We start from the raw sequence: 18,193 nt of genomic DNA on the forward strand, positions 1-18,193 counted from the left end.
CTTTCCACTCTACTGCACTCCTCTCTACTCCATTTCTCTGCATCTGATTCCATTTCGTTCCATTCCATTGCACTCAACTCCACCCCACTCCAGTCTACTTCATTCCATTCCATTCCGTTCCAGTCCTCTCCATTCCACTCCAATCCACTTCACTTCACTCCACTCCACTCCGATGCACCCCATTGCATTCCATTCCATTCCACTGCATTCCATTCCATTCCTTTCTTTTGAGAGTATCACACTGTGTCACCCATCCTGGAGCGCAGTGGTACAATCTCAGCTTCCATTGCATTCCATTCCATTCCATTCCATGAGACTCCTCTGCACTCCACTCCATTACATTCCACTTCACCCATCGTCACTCCACTCCACCCCTTTCCAATCCACTCCACTCCATTGCATTCCACTGTGCTCCATTCCATGCCACTCCGTTCTACTCCTCACCACTCCAATCGACTCCACTCCACTGCATTCCACTCCCCTCCATTCCATTCAATTCCGTGCCATTCCGATGTATTTCACTCCACTCCACTCCACTCAATTCCTCTCCATTACCCGCCTCTCAAATACATTCCACTCCAGTACACTCCATTCGATTACATTCCACTCCAGTCCACTCCACTCCTCTCCATTCCACTACATTCCATTCCATTTCGTTACATTCCACTCCCCTCCCTTCCATTCGTTTCCACACCATTCCACTCCACTCCATTCCATTCCAATCCACTCTAATCCACTCTACTCCACTCCTTTCCACTTCTTTCGATTCCTCTACTTTCAACTCCACTCCACTCCCTTCCACTCCACTCCAATCCATTCCATTCCATATAATTCCACTCCCTTCCACTCTACCCCATCCACTGTATTCCAATCCACCGCTGTTAACTCCACTCTGCTCCCCTCCATTCCAATCCACTCCATTCTACTCTACTTCTCTCCATTCTATTCCTTTCCACTTCATTCCAATCTACTCCATTGCATTCCACTCCACTCCATTCCACTCCTTTCAGACCTTTCCACTCCATTCCATTCCTCTCCACTCCACTCCATTCCACTCCATTCCACTCAATTCCATTCCATTCCATTCCATACCCCTCCATTCCACTCTACTCCATTCCATGCCATTCCTTTCCACTTCACTCCACTCCACTACATGCCACTCCATTCCTCTCCATTCCATTCTGTTCCATTCCTTTCCACCCCACTCCACACCATTCCACTCCACTCCATTCCATTCCAGTCCACTCCACTCATCTCCACTCCAGTCCACTCCATTCCACTGCACTATACTCCATTTTATTCCACTCCCCTCCAGTCCACTGCACTCCAATCCTTTCCATTCAATTTCAATCCACTCCATTCCATTCCTTTCCACTACATTCCTTTCCGTTCCCTTCCATTCCACTCCATTCCACTCCTCTGCAACCCACTCCATTCTACTCCACTCCGTTCCACTCCATTCCATTCCACTCCATTCCAATCCACTCCTTTTCATTCCACTCCATTACCTTCCACTCCATTCCACTCCACTTAACTCCATTCCATTCCATTCCATTCCTTTCCTCTCGACTCCACATCACTCCACTCCTTTCATCTCCACTCCACTCCACACAATTGCACTTCCCTCCTTTCGATTCCATTCCATTCTCTTCCTCTTACTCCCCTCCATTCCACTCCACTCCACTCCATTCCTCTCCATTCCACTCCATTCCATTTTATTCCATTTCATTCCACTCCATTGCATTCCCATCCACTTCATTCCATTCCATGCCACTCCACTCCACTCCACTCCAATCTGCTTCAGTCAATTCCTATCCACTTGTCTCCATTCCCTTCCATTCCACTCCATTCCATTCATTTCCACTCCATTCCACTCCACTCCACTACTTTCCACTTCACTCCATTCAATTCCATTGCAGTCCATTCCGTTCCACTTCATTCCATTCCTCTCCATTCCAGTTCATTCCAATCCAATCCACTCCACTGCATTCCATTCCTCTCCATTCCACTCATCTCCCTTCCTTCCCACTCCACTCTACTCCACTCCATTCCGTGCCATTCCATTCCATTTTGTTCCATTCCATTCCACTCCACTAGACTCCACTCCACTCCTTTAGATTCCATAGTACTCCATTTCACTGCATTCCAATCCACACCACTGCGTTCCGTTGCATTCCCTTCCATTCCATTCCACTCCTCTCCATTCCACTCCACTCCACTCCACTCCATTCCAATCCATTGGATTCCATTTCACTCCATTCCATTCCATTCCACTCCATGCCACTCCACTCACCTCCACTCCCCTCCACTCCACTGCATTCTGTTCCATTCTATTCCATTCCAGTCCACTCTACTCCTTCCACTCCTGTCCACTCCATTCCATTCCACTCCACTGCACTCCACTACATTCCATTGCATTCCACTCCCTTCCACTCCACTCCACTCCATTGCAGTGCACTCCTCTCTATTCCACTCCACTCCATTCCATTCCATTCCATTGCCTTCCACTCCATTCTATTCTGTTTCACTCCATTCCACTCTACTCCACTGTACTACATTCCCTTCCATTCCACTCCTTTGAAATCAGTTCTTTCCTTCCACAGAATCTCTCTCGGTCACTAAGGCTGGAGTGTAGTCACACAATCTCAGCTCACATTTCTCTTCTCCATTCCATTGCATTCCATTCCATCCCATTCCATTTCTTTCTATTTCACTCCACTCCACTGCATTCCATTCCACTGCATCCCATTCCATTCCACTCTGTTCCTCTTCACTCCACTCCATTCTACTCCTGTCCACTACATTCCATTCCATTTCACACCACTGCATTCCATTCCATTCTTTCCACACGATATCACTGTGTCAAACAGCCTGGAGAGCTTAGGCACAATCTCAGCTCACACTACATGTCAACTCTCTATTGAACTGCATTCTATTGCATTAAATTCCATTGCATCCCATTCCATTCCTTTGCTTTCCATTACATTCAATTCCATTCCATTCCACTCCTTTCCACTCCGCTCCACTCCAGTACGTTCCTTTACATCCGATTCCATTCCACGCCATTGCACTCCTCTCCACTCCACTGCACTGCACTCCACTCCACACCATCCCGTTACTTTCTGCTCCATTCCACAGCACTACACTCCTCACCACTCCACTCCACATCATTCCATTCCTTTACATCCGATTCCATTCCATTCCATTCCTCTCTATTCCACTGCACTCTACTTCAGTCCACTCGAATCCACCCAATTAAAAATTCTTTCCATTCCATTTCTTTCTTTCAAGAGTATCTCACTCTGTCACCCAGCGTGGAGTGCAGTGGCACAATCTCAGCTCACATATCATTTCATCATTCCATTACATTCCATTGCATTCCATTCCATTCCAGTGCACTCCACTCCACTCAATTCCACTCCACTCCACTCCAGTACGTTCCATTCCATTCCATTCCAATCCCTTCCATTCCACACTGTTTTATCGACAGGATCTCCCTCTCTCACACAGGCTCCAGCGCAGTGGCCAAATCACTGCACATATTTCCTCATTCCATTCGATTCAATTCCATTTCATTCCATTGGATTCCATTCCACTCCACTCCGTTCCATTCCACTCCACTCCGTTCCTTTCCTCTCCATTCCATTCCACTCCATTCCACTCTCCTCCACGACACTCCACTCCATTTCACTCCACTCCACTACACTCCTCTGCACACCACTCCACTCCACTCCACTCCATTCCATTCCATTCCATTCCATTCCATTCCATTCCTTTTTTTCCACAGGATTTCATTCCGTCACAAAGGCTGGAGTGCAGTGGAACAATAACAGCTCACATTTCCTTTCAGCAGTCCATTGCATTCCATTCCAACCCAGTGCATTCCATTCTATTTCACTAGACGATACTCCACTCCACTCCGTTCCATTCCACTCCGTCCCATTCCATTCGTCTCCATTCGACTCCACTCCACTCCACTCCATTCCATTCAATTCCATTCCACTCCATTCCATTTCACTCTATTGCATTCCATTCCTTTCTATCCACAGGATATAAGGTGTCACCCAGTCTGGAGTGGAGTGGCACAATCTCAGCTCACACTCCATGTCAACTTTCCGTTGTATTCCATTCTATTACAATGGATTCCATTGCATTCCAAAACATTCCACTACTGTCCACTCAATTCTATGCCATTCAACTCCGTTCCACTCCACTGCACTCCACTTCATTCCACTCCATCCCATTCCTTTCCACCCCATTCCACTATAATCCATTCCACCCCACACCACTCCATTTCATGCCATTACGTTCCATTTCATTCCATTCCTCCACATTCCACTCCACTAATGTCCACTCTGTTCCATTCCATTCCACTGCGTTCCATTCCATTCCTTTCTTTTGAGAGTATGACACCCAGTCACCCTGCCTAGAGCACATTGGTAAAATCTCAGCTCCCATTCCATGCCTTCCCATTCCATTCCACTCCAGTCCAGTCCACTCCATTCTGTTCTGCTCCATTCCAGTCCATTACACTGCACTCCATTCCCTTCCACTACACTCCAATCCACTCCACTCCACTCCACTACTATCCATTCCATTCCACTCCATTCCATGCCATTCCACTCCACTCCATTCCATTCCTTTCCTCTCCGCTCCACTCAATTCCATTCCACTCCACTTCACTCCAATCCATTCCACTCCTCTCCACTCCACTCCATCCCATTCTATTCCATTCCATGCCATTCTATTCCATTCCACTCCACTCCATTCCATTCCATTCCACTCCATTCCATTCCATTCCATTTAACTCCATTCCACTCCAGTCCACTAAATTCAATTTCACTCCGTTCCACTCCTTTCCACTTCATTCCATTCCACTCCATTCCACTCCAATCCATACGTCTCCATCCCACTCCTTTCCATTCCTTTCCACTCCACTCCACTCCAATCAACTGCGTTTCTCTCCACTCCCTTCCATTTCATTTCATTCCACTCCACTCCACTCCACTCCATTCCACTCCACTCCATTCCATTTGATTCAATTCCATTCCACTCCATTCCATTCCATTCCAGTCCGTTCGACACCATTCCACTCTAATCCACTCTACTCCATTCCACTCCATTCGACTCCATTCCACTCCGTTACCTTCCACTCCATTCCACTCCTATTCACTCCATTCACTTCCACTCCACTCCACACCATGATATTCCATTCAACTGCACTCCACTTCACTCAATTCCATTCCACTCCACTCCCCTCCACTCCACTCCATTCCATTCCATTCCACTCCACTCTACTCCAATGCATTCCATTCCACTCCACTTATCGCCACTGCATTCCATTACACTCTACTCCATTCCATTCTATTCCATTCCATTCCACTCCACTACATTCCACTCCAATCCACCTCATATCATTCCATTCCATTCCACTCCGTTCCATTCCATTGTACTCCATTGAAGTACATTCAGCTCCATTCCACTCCACTCCACACCACTCTACTCCACTCTACTCCTTTGCATTCCTTTCCAATCCACTCCATTGCATTCAATTCCACTCCATTCTATGCCAGTCCATTCCATTCCACTCCATTCCACTCTACTTCTTTCCACTCCATGCCATTACAGTCCACTGCATTCTATATCATTCCACTCCATTCCCTTCCACTCCGCTCCATTCCATTTCATTCCATTCCATTTCACTCCATTGCATTCCATTCACTTCTTACGACAGGATATCACCATGTCACCCTGGCTGGAGTGCAGTGTCACAATCTCAGCTCATATTACATGTCAACTATACATTCCATTGCATTCTATTCCATTGCATTGCATTGCATTCTTTTAATTCCGTTGCATTCAATTCTATTCCTTTCCATTGCTTTCCATTCCTTTCCATTCCATTCCATTCAACTCAATTCCATTCCATTCCACTCCATTCCAGTCCATTCCACTAAATTCCACTACACTACACTCAATTCTAGTCTATTGCACTCCATTCCATTCCACTCTGTTCCATTCCACTCCATTTGATTCCATTCCACTCCACTCCATTCCGCTGCACTCCATTCCATTCTGCTCCATTCCCCTCCTCTCCATTCTATCACATTCCACTCCACTCCACTCCATTCCATTATACTCCATTTCACTCCACCCTACTACAAGTCATCCCACTCCATTCCATTCCATTCCATTCCATTCTATTCCACTCCATTCCTTTCCATTGCATTCCATTCCATTCCACTCTGGCCCACTCCATTCCACTCCACTCCTCTACGTTCCATTACATCCAATTCCATTCCACTGCATTCCTATCCTCTCCTCTCCAGTGCACTCCACTCCTGTCCATTCCACTCCTTTCCATTCCATTCTGCTCCATTCCACTGCAATGCACTCCACTGCACTCCACTGCATTTCATTCAATTCCCTTCCATCCCATTGCATTCTTCATTCCACTCTGCTCCAACTCACTCCATTCCACTCCACTCCACTCCGTTCCATTCCATTCTACGGCATTCCATTCCATTCCTTTATTGCGAGAATACCTCAGTCAGCCAGCCAGCCTGGAGTGCAGTGGCCCCAACCCACCTCCCGCTCCGTTCCATTCCACTCCGCTCCACTCCTTTCCTTTCCGTTCCATCCACTCCACTACTTTCCGTTACTTCCGATTCCATTCCACTCCATTGCACTCCTTTCCACTCTACTGCACTCCTCTCTACTCCATTTCTCTGCATCTGATTCCATTTCGCTCCATTCCATTGCACTCAACTCCACCCCACTCCAGTCTACTTCATTCCATTCCATTCCGTTCCATTCCTCTCCATTCCACTCCAATCCACTTCACTTCACTCCACTCCACTCCAATGCACCCCATTGCATTCCATTCCATTCCACTGCATTCCATTCCATTCCTTTCTTTTGAGAGTATCACACTGTGTCACCCATCCTGGAGCGCAGTGGTACAATCTCAGCTTCCATTGCGTTCCATTCCATTCCATTCCATGAGACTCCTCTGCACTCCACTCCATTACATTCCACTTCACCCATCGTCACTCCACTCCACCCCTTTCCAATCCACTCCACTCCATTGCATTCCACTGTGCTCCATTCCATGCCACTTCGTTCTATTCCTCACCACTCCAATCGACTCCACTCCACTGCATTCCACTCCCCTCCATTCCATTCAATTCCGTGCCATTCCGATGTATTTCACTCCACTCCACTCCACTCAATTCGTCTCCATTACCCGCCTCTCAAATACATTCCACTCCAGTACACTCCATTCGATTACATTCCAATCCAGTCCACTCCACTCCTCTCCATTCCACTACATTCCATTCCATTTCGTTCCATTCCACTCCCCTCCCTTCCATTCGTTTCCACACCATTCCACTCCACTCCATTCCATTCCAATCCACTCTAATCCACTCTACTCCACTCCTTTCCACTTCTTTCGATTCCTCTACTTTCAACTCCACTCCACTCCCTTCCACTCCACTCCAATCCATTCCATTCCATATAATTCCACTCCCTTCCACTCTACCCCATCCACTGTATTCCAATCCACCGCTGTTAACTCCACTCTGCTCCCCTCCATTCCAATCCACTCCATTCTACTCTACTTCTCTCCATTCTATTCCTTTCCACTTCATTCCAATCTACTCCATTGCATTCCACTCCACTCCATTCCACTCCTTTCAGACCTTTCCACTCCATTCCATTCCTCTCCACTCCACTCCATTCCACTCCATTCCACTCAATTCCATTCCGTTCCATTCCATACCCCTCCATTCCACTCTACTCCATTCCATGCCATTCCTTTCCACTTCACTCCACTCCACTACATGCCACTCCATTCCTCTCCATTCCATTCTGTTCCATTCCTTTCCACCCCACTCCACACCATTCCACTCCACTCCATTCCATTCCAGTCCACTCCACTCATCTCCACTCCAGTCCACTCCATTCCACTGTACTATACTCCATTTTATTCCACTCCCCTCCAGTCCACTGCATTCCAATCCTTTCCATTCAATTTCAATCCACTCCATTCCATTCCTTTCCACTACATTCCTTTCCGTTCCCTTCCATTCCACTCCATTCCACTCCTCTGCAACCCACTCCATTCTACTCCACTCCGTTCCACTCCATTCCATTCCACTCCATTCCAATCCACTCGTTTTCATTCCACTCCTTTACCTTCCACTCCATTCCACTCCACTTAACTCCATTCCATTCCATTCCATTCCTTTCCTCTCGACTCCACATCACTCCACTCCTTTCATCTCCACTCCACTCCACACAATTGCACTTCCCTCCTTTCGATTCCATTCCATTCTCTTCCTCTTACTCCCCTCCATTCCACTCCACTTCCACTCCATTCCTCTCCATTCCACTCCATTCCATATTATTCCATTTCATTCCACTCCATTGCATTCCCATCCACTTCATTCCATTCCATGCCACTCCACTCCACTCCACTCCAATCTGCTTCAGTCAATTCCTATCCACTTGCCTCCATTCCCTTCCATTCCACTCGATTCCATTCATTTCCACTCCATTCCACTCCACTCCACTACTTTCCACTTCACTCCTTTCAATTCCATTGCGGTCCATTCCGTTCCACTTCATTCCATTCCTCTCCATTCCAGTTCATTCCAATCCAATCCACTCCTCTGCATTCCGTTCCTCTCCATTCCACTCATCTCCCTTCCTTCCCACTCCACTCTACTCCACTCCATTCCGTGCCATTCCATTCCATTTTGTTACATTCCATTCCACTCCACTAGACTCCACTCCACTCCTTTAGATTGCATAGTACTCCATTTCACTGCATTCCAATCCACACCACTGCGTTCCGTTGCATTCCCTTCCATTCCATTCCACTCCTCTCCATTCCACTCCACTCCACTCCACTCCATTCCAATCCATTGGATTCCATTTCACTCCATTCCATTCCATTCCACTCCATGCCACTCCACTCACCTCCACTCCCCTCCACTCCACTGCATTCTGTTCCATTCTATTCCATTCCAGTCCACTCTACTCCTTCCACTCCTGTCCACTCCATTCCATTCCACTCCACTGCACTCCACTACATTCCATTGCATTCCACTCCCTTCCACTCCACTCCACTCCATTGCAGTGCACTCCTCTCTATTCCACTCCACTCCATTCCATTCCATTCCATTGCCTTCCACTCCATTCTATTCTGTTTCACTCCATTCCACTCTACTCCACTGTACTACATTCCCTTCCATTCCACTCCTTTGAAATCAGTTCTTTCCTTCCACAGAATCTCTCTCGGTCACTAAGGCTGGAGTGTAGTCACACAATCTCAGCTCACATTTCTCTTCTCCATTCCATTGCATTCCATTCCATCCCATTCCATTTCTTTCTATTTCACTCCACTCCACTGCATTCCATTCCACTGCATCCCATTCCATTCCACTCTGTTCCTCTTCACTCCACTCCATTCTACTCCTGTCCACTACATTCCATTCCATTTCACACCACTGCATTCCATTCCATTCTTTCCACACGATATCACTGTGTCAAACAGCCTGGAGAGCTTAGGCACAATCTCAGCTCACATTACATGTCAACTCTCTATTGAACTGCATTCTATTGCATTAAATTCCATTGCATCCCATTCCATTCCTTTGCTTTCCATTACATTCAATTCCATTCCATTCCACTCCTTTCCACTCCGCTCCACTCCAGTACGTTCCTTTACATCCGATTCCATTCCACGCCATTGCACTCCTCTCCACTCCACTGCACTGCACTCCACTCCACACCATCCCGTTACTTTCTGCTCCATTCCACAGCACTACACTCCTCACCACTCCACTCCACATCATTCCATTCCTTTACATCCGATTCCATTCCATTCCATTCCTCTCTATTCCACTGCACTCTACTTCAGTCCACTCGAATCCACCCAATAAAAATTCTTTCCATTCCATTTCTTTCTTTCAAGAGTATCTCACTCTGTCACCCAGCGTGGAGTGCAGTGGCACAATCTCAGCTCACATATCATTTCATCATTCCATTACATTCCATTGCATTCCATTCCATTCCAGTGCACTCCACTCCACTCAATTCCACTCCACTCCACTCCAGTACGTTCCATTCCATTCCATTCCAATCCCTTCCATTCCACACTGTTTTATCGACAGGATCTCCCTCTCTCACACAGGCTCCAGCGCAGTGGCCAAATCACTGCACATATTTCCTCATTCCATTCGATTCAATTCCATTTCATTCCATTGGATTCCATTCCACTCCACTCCGTTCCATTCCACTCCACTCCGTTCCTTTCCTCTCCATTCCATTCCACTCCATTCCACTCTCCTCCACGACACTCCACTCCATTTCACTCCACTCCACTACACTCCTCTGCACACCACTCCACTCCACTCCACTCCATTCCATTCCATTCCATTCCATTCCATTCCATTCCATTCCATTCCTTTTTTTCCACAGGATTTCATTCCGTCACAAAGGCTGGAGTGCAGTGGAACAATAACAGCTCACATTTCCTTTCAGCAGTCCATTGCATTCCATTCCAACCCAGTGCATTCCATTCTATTTCACTAGACGATACTCCACTCCACTCCGTTCCATTCCACTCCGTCCCATTCCATTCGTCTCCATTCGACTCCAATCCACTCCACTCCATTCCATTCAATTCCATTCCACTCCATTCCATTTCACTCTATTGCATTCCATTCCTTTCTATCCACAGGATATAAGGTGTCACCCAGTCTGGAGTGCAGTGGCACAATCTCAGCTCACACTCCATGTCAACTTTCCGTTGTATTCCATTCTATTACAATGGATTCCATTGCATTCCAAAACATTCCACTACTGTCCACTCAATTCTATGCCATTCAACTCCGTTCCACTCCACTGCACTCCACTTCATTCCAGTCCATCCCATTCCTTTCCACCCCATTCCACTATAATCCATTCCACCCCACACCACTCCATTTCATGCCATTACGTTCCATTTCATTCCATTCCTCCACATTCCACTCCACTAATGTCCACTCTGTTCCATTCCATTCCACTGCGTTCCATTCCATTCCTTTCTTTTGAGAGTATGACACCCAGTCACCCTGCCTAGAGCACATTGGTAAAATCTCAGCTCCCATTCCATGCCTTCCCATTCCATTCCACTCCAGTCCAGTCCACTCCATTCTGTTCTGCTCCATTCGAGTCCATTACACTGCACTCCATTCCCTTCCACTACACTCCAATCCACTCCACTCCACTCCACTACTATCCATTCCATTCCACTCCATTCCATGCCATTCCACTCCACTCCATTCCATTCCTTTCCTCTCCGCTCCACTCAATTCCATTCCACTCCACTTCACTCCAATCCATTCCACTCCTCTCCACTCCACTCCATCCCATTCTATTCCATTCCATGCCATTCTATTCCATTCCACTCCACTCCATTCCATTCCATTCCACTCCATTCCATTCCATTCCATTTAACTCCATTCCACTCCAGTCCACTAAATTCAATTTCACTCCGTTCCACTCCTTTCCACTTCATTCCATTCCACTCCATTCCACTCCAATCCATACGTCTCCATCCCACTCCTTTCCATTCCTTTCCACTCCACTCCACTCCAATCAACTGCGTTTCTCTCCACTCCCTTCCATTTCATTTCATTCCACTCCACTCCACTCCACTCCATTCCACTCCACTCCATCCCATTTGATTCAATTCCATTCCACTCCATTCCATTCCATTCCAGTCCGTTCGACACCATTCCACTCTAATCCACTCTACTCCATTCCACTCCATTCGACTCCATTCCACTCCGTTACCTTCCACTCCATTCCACTCCTATTCACTCCATTCACTTCCACTCCACTCCACACCATGATATTCCATTCAACTGCACTCCACTTCACTCAATTCCATTCCACTCCACTCCCCTCCACTCCACTCCATTCCATTCCATTCCACTCCACTCTACTCCAATGCATTCCATTCCACTCCACTTATCGCCACTGCATTCCATTACACTCTACTCCATTCCATTCTATTCCATTCCATTCCACTCCACTACATTCCACTCCAATCCACCTCATATCATTCCATTCCATTCCACTCCGTTCCATTCCATTGTACTCCATTGAAGTACATTCAGCTCCATTCCACTCCACTCCACACCACTCTACTCCACTCTACTCCTTTGCATTCCTTTCCAATCCACTCCATTGCATTCAGTTCCACTCCATTCTATGCCAGTCCATTCCATTCCACTCCATTCCACTCTACTTCTTTCCACTCCATGCCATTACAGTCCACTGCATTCTATTTCATTCCACTCCATTCCCTTCCACTCCGCTCCATTCCATTTCATTCCATTCCATTTCACTCCATTGCATTCCATTCACTTCTTACGACAGGATATCACCATGTCACCCTGGCTGGAGTGCAGTGTCACAATCTCAGCTCATATTACATGTCAACTATACATTCCATTGCATTCTATTCCATTGCATTCCATTGCATTCTTTTAATTCCGTTGCATTCAATTCTATTCCTTTCCATTGCTTTCCATTCCTTTCCATTCCATTCCATTCCCCTCAATTCCATTCCATTCCACTCCATTCCAGTCCATTCCACTAAATTCCACTACACTACACTCAATTCTAGTCTATTGCACTCCATTCCATTCCACTCTGTTCCATTCCACTCCATTTGATTCCATTCCACTCCACTCCATTCCGCTGCACTCCATTCCATTCTGCTCCATTCCCCTCCTCTCCATTCTATCACATTCCACTCCACTCCACTCCATTCCATTATACTCCATTTCACTCCACCCCACTACAAGTCATCCCACTCCATTCCATTCCATTCCATTCCATTCCATTCTATTCCACTCCATTCCTTTCCATTGCATTCCATTCCATTCCACTCTGGCCCACTCCATTCCACTCCACTCCTCTACGTTCCATTACATCCAATTCCATTCCACTGCATTCCTATCCTCTCCTCTCCAGTGCACTCCACTCCTGTCCATTCCACTCCTTTCCATTCCATTCTGCTCCATTCCACTGCAATGCACTCCACTGCACTCCACTGCATTTCATTCAATTCCCTTCCATCCCATTGCATTCTTCATTCCACTCTGCTCCAACTCACTCCATTCCACTCCACTCCACTCCGTTCCATTCCACTCTACGGCATTCCATTCCATTCCTTTATTGCGAGAATACCTCAGTCAGCCAGCCAGCCTGGAGTGCAGTGGCCCCAACCCACCTCCCGCTCCGTTCCATTCCACTCCGCTCCACTCCTTTCCTTTCCGTTCCATCCACTCCACTACTTTCCGTTACTTCCGATTCCATTCCACTCCATTGCACTCCTTTCCACTCTACTGCACTCCTCTCTACTCCATTTCTCTGCATCTGATTCCATTTCGCTCCATTCCATTGCACTCAACTCCACCCCACTCCAGTCTACTTCATTCCATTCCATTCCGTTCCATTCCTCTCCATTCCACTCCAATCCACTTCACTTCACTCCACTCCACTCCAATGCACCCCATTGCATTCCATTCCATTCCTTTCTTTTGAGAGTATCACACTGTGTCACCCATCCTGGAGCGCAGTGGTACAATCTCAGCTTCCATTGCGTTCCATTCCATTCCATTCCATGAGACTCCTCTGCACTCCACTCCATTACATTCCACTTCACCCATCGTCACTCCACTCCACCCCTTTCCAATCCACTCCACTCCATTGCATTCCACTGTGCTCCATTCCATGCCACTCCGTTCTATTCCTCACCACTCCAATCGACTCCACTCCACTGCATTCCACTCCCCTCCATTCCATTCAATTCCGTGCCATTCCGATGTATTTCACTCCACTCCACTCCACTCAATTCCTCTCCATTACCCGCCTCTCAAATACATTCCACTCCAGTACACTCCATTCGATTACATTCCACTCCAGTCCACTCCACTCCTCTCCATTCCACTACATTCCATTCCATTTCGTTCCATTCCACTCCCCTCCCTTCCATTCGTTTCCACACCATTCCACTCCACTCCATTCCATTCCAATCCACTCTAATCCACTCTACTCCACTCCTTTCCACTTCTTTCGATTCCTCTACTTTCAACTCCACTCCACTCCCTTCCACTCCACTCCAATCCATTCCATTCCATATAATTCCACTCCCTTCCACTCTACCCCATCCACTGTATTCCAATCCACCGCTGTTAACTCCACTCTGCTCCCCTCCATTCCAATCCACTCCATTCTACTCTACTTCTCTCCATTCTATTCCTTTCCACTTCATTCCAATCTACTCCATTGCATTCCACTCCACTCCATTCCACTCCTTTCAGACCTTTCCACTCCATTCCATTCCTCTCCACTCCACTCCATTCCACTCCATTCCACTCAATTCCATTCCATTCCATTCCATACCCCTCCATTCCACTCTACTCCATTCCATGCCATTCCTTTCCACTTCACTCCACTCCACTACATGCCACTCCATTCCTCTCCATTCCATTCTGTTCCATTCCTTTCCACCCCACTCCACACCATTCCACTCCACTCCATTCCATTCCAGTCCACTCCACTCATCTCCACTCCAGTCCACTCCATTCCACTGCACTATACTCCATTTTATTCCACTCCCCTCCAGTCCACTGCACTCCAATCCTTTCCATTCAATTTCAATCCACTCCATTCCATTCCTTTCCACTACATTCCTTTCCGTTCCCTTCCATTCCACTCCATTCCAATCCTCTGCAACCCACTCCATTCTACTCCACTCCGTTCCACTCCATTCCATTCCACTCCATTCCAATCCACTCCTTTTCATTCCACTCCATTACCTTCCACTCCATTCCACTCCACTTAACTCCATTCCATTCCATTCCATTCCTTTCCTCTCGACTCCACATCACTCCACTCCTTTCATCTCCACTCCACTCCACACAATTGCACTTCCCTCCTTTCGATTCCATTCCATTCTCTTCCTCTTACTCCCCTCCATTCCACTCCACTCCACTCCATTCCTCTCCATTCCACTCCATTCCATTTTATTCCATTTCATTCCACTCCATTGCATTCCCATCCACTTCATTCCATTCCATGCCACTCCACTCCACTCCACTCCAATCTGCTTCAGTCAATTCCTATCCACTTGTCTCCATTCCCTTCCATTCCACTCCATTCCATTTATTTCCACTCCATTCCACTCCACTCTACTACTTTCCACTTCACTCCATTCAATTCCATTGCGGTCCATTCCGTTCCACTTCATTCCATTCCTCTCCATTCCAGTTCATTCCAATCCAATCCACTCCACTGCATTCCATTCCTCTCCATTCCACTCATCTCCCTTCCTTCCCACTCCACTCTACTCCACTCCATTCCGTGCCATTCCATTCCATTTTGTTCCATTCCATTCCACTCCACTAGACTCCACTCCACTCCTTTAGATTCCATAGTACTCCATTTCACTGCATTCCAATCCACACCACTGCGTTCCGTTGCATTCCCTTCCATTCCATTCGACTCCTCTCCATTCCACTCCACTCCACTCCACTCCATTCCAATCCATTGGATTCCATTTCACTCCATTCCATTCCATTCCACTCCATGCCACTCCACTCACCTCCACTCCCCTCCACTCCACTGCATTCTGTTCCATTCTATTCCATTCCAGTCCACTCTACTCCTTCCACTCCTGTCCACTCCATTCCATTCCACTCCACTGCACTCCACTACATTCCATTGCATTCCACTCCCTTCCACTCCACTCCACTCCATTGCAGTGCACTCCTCTCTATTCCACTCCACTCCATTCCATTCCATTCCATTGCCTTCCACTCCATTCTATTCTGTTTCACTCCATTCCACTCTACTCCACTGTACTACATTCCCTTCCATTCCACTCCTTTGAAATCAGTTCTTTCCTTCCACAGAATCTCTCTCGGTCACTAAGGCTGGAGTGTAGTCACACAATCTCAGCTCACATTTCTCTTCTCCATTCCATTGCATTCCATTCCATCCCATTCCATTTCTTTCTATTTCACTCCACTCCACTGCATTCCATTCCACTGCATCCCATTCCATTCCACTCTGTTCCTCTTCACTCCACTCCATTCTACTCCTGTCCACTACATTCCATTCCATTTCACACCACTGCATTCCATTCCATTCTTTCGACACGATATCACTGTGTCAAACAGCCTGGAGAGCTTAGGCACAATCTCAGCTCACACTACATGTCAACTCTCTATTGAACTGCATTCTATTGCATTAAATTCCATTGCATCCCATTCCATTCCTTTGCTTTCCATTACATTCAATTCCATTCCATTCCACTCCTTTCCACTCCGCTCCACTCCAGTACGTTCCTTTACATCCGATTCCATTCCACGCCATTGCACTCCTCTCCACTCCACTGCACTGCACTCCACTCCACACCATCCCGTTACTTTCTGCTCCATTCCACAGCACTACACTCCTCACCACTCCACTCCACATCATTCCATTCCTTTACATCCGATTCCATTCCATTCCATTCCTCTCTATTCCACTGCACTCTACTTCAGTCCACTCGAATCCACCCAATTAAAAATTCTTTCCATTCCATTTCTTTCTTTCAAGAGTATCTCACTCTGTCACCCAGCGTGGAGTGCAGTGGCACAATCTCAGCTCACATATCATTTCATCATTCCATTACATTCCATTGCATTCCATTCCATTCCAGTGCACTCCACTCCACTCAATTCCACTCCACTCCACTCCAATACGTTCCATTCCATTCCATTCCAATCCCTTCCATTCCACACTGTTTTTTCGACAGGATCTCCCTCTCTCACACAGGCTCCAGCGCAGTGGCCAAATCACTGCACATATTTCTTCATTCCATTGGATTCAATTCCATTTCATTCCATTGGATTCCATTCCACTCCACTCCGTTCCATTCCACTCCACTCCGTTCCTTTCCTCTCCATTCCATTCCACTCCATTCCACTCTCCTCCACGACACTCCACTCCATTTCACTCCACTCCACTACACTCCTCTCCACAACACTCCACTCCACTCCATTCCATTCCATTCCATTCCATTCCATTCCATTCCATTCCATTCCATTCCATTCCTTTTTTTCCACAGGATTTCATTCCGTCACAAAGGCTGGAGTGCAGTGGAACAATAACAGCTCACATTTCCTTTCAGCAGTCCATTGCATTCCATTCCAACCCAGTGCATTCCATTCTATTTCACTCCACGATACTCCACTCCACTCCGTTCCATTCCACTCCGTCCCATTCCATTCGTCTCCATTCGACTCCACTCCACTCCACTCCATTCCATTCAATTCCATTCCACTCCATTCCATTTCACTCTATTGCATTCCATTCCTTTCTATCCACAGGATATAACGTGTCACCCAGTCTGGAGTGCAGTGGCACAATCTCAGCTCACACTCCATGTCAACTTTCCGTTGTATTCCATTCTATTACAATGGATTCCATTGCATTCCAAAACATTCCACTACTGTCCACTCAATTCTATGCCATTCAACTCCGTTCCACTCCACTGCACTCCACTTCATTCCACTCCATCCCATTCCTTTCCACCCCATTCCACTATAATCCATTCCACCCCACACCACTCCATTTCATGCCATTACGTTCCATTTCATTCCATTCCTCCACATTCCACTCCACTAATGTCCACTCTGTTCCATTCCATTCCACTGCGTTCCATTCCATTCCTTTCTTTTGAGAGTATGACACCCAGTCACCCTGCCTAGAGCACATTGGTAAAATCTCAGCTCCCATTCCATGCCATCCCATTCCATTCCACTCCAGTCCAGTCCACTCCATTCTGCTCTGCTCCATTCCAGTCCATTACACTGCACTCCATTCCCTTCCACTACACTCCAATCCACTCCACTCCACTCCACTACTATCCATTCCATTCCACTCCATTCCATGCCATTCCACTCCACTCCATTCCATTCCTTTCCTCTCCGCTCCACTCAATTCCATTCCACTCCACTTCACTCCAATCCATTCCACTCCTCTCCACTCCACTCCATCCCATTCTATTCCATTCCATGCCATTCTATTCCATTCCACTCCACTCCATTCCATTCCATTCCACTCCATTCCATTCCATTCC

The sequence above is a fragment of the Pongo abelii genome, chromosome Y (genome assembly GCF_028885655.2).
Source record: "Pongo abelii isolate AG06213 chromosome Y, NHGRI_mPonAbe1-v2.0_pri, whole genome shotgun sequence".
Taxonomy (NCBI): domain Eukaryota; kingdom Metazoa; phylum Chordata; class Mammalia; order Primates; family Hominidae; genus Pongo; species Pongo abelii.